General features: G+C 23.1%; 1 pseudogene; it reads left to right on the forward strand.

Moving 5' to 3' along the window:
- Positions 1–2,527: 2,527 nt before the first annotated feature.
- Positions 2,528–3,076, forward strand: LOC108694767 (annotated as a pseudogene).
- Positions 3,077–3,584: the final 508 nt, after the last annotated feature.

Here is a 3,584-nt window from a genome sequence, read left to right on the forward strand (position 1 = left end):
TATATGATTATATAAATCCTTTATATTTACAATATATAAGTAATATATATATAATGTAAAATATATAAAACTATTAATTGTATCTATGTACAAAAATCACATACGTAAAAATGATTTTCATCATTTTGACACTTGCATTTAATTTAATAATGACATCAAAATATGTCATCAAAGCATAAAATAGCCATATGATTGCATTTCACATTATAACTTAATGATTAAAAATGATTAGTCACGGAAGACTTACATATACACTTATATATAAACGTAATATAAAATCCGATATAGGATATTTCCATTTTAATAAAGCTAAAAAGTATATTTTTTTACGATAAATTTATTTTATTGTTATTGTTCATTTTCACATTAAGTTTAGAATCGGAACGTTTATATGAATACATTAACTAAATAAAAGAATTAAACGTCAATTATGGTCAAAGTTAGATATTGAAATAAATAATAATATAATAAATAATAATATTTCTATATGTATAAATACAACTTTTTGCTTATGTCACTTTTGTTAAATTTAAAATATGATGACATAATTACTTTTTCACGTATTGCTTACATTCAATAAAAATAAAAAATATACTAAAAAAACGAAAAATAATACATCTGAGGATATAAGATTTTAGTTGGTGGTCGATTTGGAAAGCACTAACGCGCTTTAAGCGCGTTGTAATCATCATTCTATCTTTATTGTTCATTAGACGTAAAATAAGAAGAAAAATACTGAAAAGCGCAGAAATCGATCGCAACTTTTATCTAACGTAACATAATGGCATGCATCTTTTTTTCTTCTAATCACAGAAATCAATCCGATCATGATAATAAGTTACTTAGATTTTTTTTTAAATATTGATCGAAAATAATATGTTAACGGACTTGTAAAAAATACATAAAAATTTCAAATCACGCGTTATTCACTAAGCAATAATCTTGTAAATCTTTATAATGCTTTATAAAAAAAAATGTGTCTGTATAAGATGACCATTACTTCTAGTTTCATTAAATAGAATTTTATAATCGTCTACGACAATGAATTTGGAGCAAAACGCAAAAGATTTTTGTGCCAAAAGTTTCCATTGTACCGACTTATGCGATGATGCAACAAGAATGTTTTAGACAAAGTCGAGCACTCGAGATCCACAATTTTCAACTACAAAATTTTAACATCTTTTCAGATATTATATACTCTTATAAAAAATATTCTATTATCTTTTCTAATATAAGTATTTGGTGTAATAAAAAGAAATCCATTATTTTTCGATTCAATTTCATGCAAAAATAATGGATTTCTTTTTACTATACTTAATATTAAGAAACGAGATTTTTAAAAATCCATAATAAAGATTAGATAGTTGATATAATAACAACATTATAACACTTTTAGTTTTAACTAGGATTTATTTTTTAAGAATTACAAATGGTATAAATTAATAATAGTATAAAGAATATTTATTTTCACATTGGAATATGTATATGATACTTTTATGTTGGCAATGAATGTTACTTATTAAATAACGGCATATTAAGAATTATAAATTAATGAATTGTATAATTTCGTTGATTGTATGTACATTTCAGGAGCCGTATTTTCTTCATTTTTACAATAACAATACAAAAGTTACGAGACTGTGGGGAAATATGGAATCTACTTTCGGAATCGTTAAACTTTACGTAAGACCGCGCATATATCTCACATCGCGAAAATAGATTATTGTATAACATCTTACATTAATAACATAAAATAAATAGGTATTTCATATTTTTAGATTACAGCCAGTGAAAGCGAATATAAATGGTTTAGGTATGTCAGAAAAAGATAGATCTTTTAAAAACCGATTATTAGGTATTATTTTTCGCAATCAAACTATGGCAATACCGAAGTTAGAAACATTTATATCACGACTTGTGGCTACCGAATTTTCAATATATTTTTGGATAAACAAGTTAATTTATCAAACTTTTTAAATGTTTATTTGATTTAACATTTATTTAAATCTTAATTTAATAATTTAATAAATAATTATGTTACAAGATAAAGTATTAGTGTCATAATTAAAAAATATTTCATAGAATTCAATTATATATTCATCCAGAAATGATACATGATGATGAATGGATGTTAAAAATTTTCTGCTGGAAAATATGGTGCACTATATTGATTATGTGTGTATTATTGAGTCTATGCACCTTTTTAACACAAAATATTTTCATACAGAATGAAAAAACGTAAAAATGTATCTTTCAGCGAACATATATTTTATAACTTTGGAAATTTCTACAACCAAGATATGTATTAGCAAATAATTGATTCGAGTATTGTTCGTTACAGATTATACATATAATAATATGTATATTATTATATGATAATATATAGTACAAAAAATTTATAAATATACATTTAATTATATACTCAATCAAATTAAAATGTTATTTTATCACATTGAGAATCACAATGAGAAAAATCATTAATTTGAATAATTGCAATATTCTGTAGGCTATAGTCCCGAGTATCTCAATGGAAAGAATATTAGAAGTATCGTTGGGATTATTTTGTTCTATGATATGCACATCATTTGGTGCTGTGTTATTTATGTTTTTATCGAAAAGTGGTTTTGTACCACCATTTGATAAATTTGAATCTTTGGTATATAATACTAAGTTTAATGTTGTCACTTTGAAAGATTCGATAGGAGAGACCTTGTTTAAGGTACATATACTATCAATATATTTCATTGATATATATAATAGTTTGAGGCTTTTTTGTATATAAAACTTAATGTTTGAATGCTTGGTATTTAAATGTTATAGATACTTACGACAGATTCAATAGTACGAGCAAAAAACTCAAATCGCTTAATCATAATATCAACACTTCAGGAAATGCATAAAAAGATATGTTCCTTGCCAGATAAATATGTCATGTTTCAAAACGAAGAAATGCATAAAGTAAATGGCGAGATTAAATGTTGTCATTTGATTAACATTGGAGAAGAATTTATTAGAACATGGGTAACTTCCGGCATCGTAAAAAATTTTAAATAAAAGAATCATCGATGTTGGGTAAAAAAACATCTGTTTAAAATAAAATAATGTAAATGGATTTTTTTTGAAAATTAATATCTTCAAAATCGATAGCGTATTATACAAATGCTCAATTTAATTTGAATATGTAAAAATTTCTATCAAAATTTTAATTTATTAGGGATTGGAATATCTCTATAATTCAAACAAAGACTTTTGAAGACATTAAAATTTTATATATTTTTATTATCATTCTTATTAAAATTAGATTTAAATTTTTAAAATTTTAAATATGTTGATAATTTTAGAATAATTTGTAGAGAAAAGTAAAAAATTAAAAAGATTTATTCATTAAATAATATTTAAAAAAGTTGATTATTATTAATAAATTATTATAATTCTCAAAATTTTTAATAGTAACGTATTCGATATTTATATTTTTATAAACAGTTGAGATATACATATATTTACCCAATAGCAGAATTAATATGTGTAACAACAAATCTAATCTTAGTCTATGATATATTTTATTTATTAACAAATAATTTTCA

The sequence above is a fragment of the Atta colombica genome, unplaced genomic scaffold (genome assembly GCF_001594045.1).
Source record: "Atta colombica isolate Treedump-2 unplaced genomic scaffold, Acol1.0 scaffold125, whole genome shotgun sequence".
Taxonomy (NCBI): domain Eukaryota; kingdom Metazoa; phylum Arthropoda; class Insecta; order Hymenoptera; family Formicidae; genus Atta; species Atta colombica.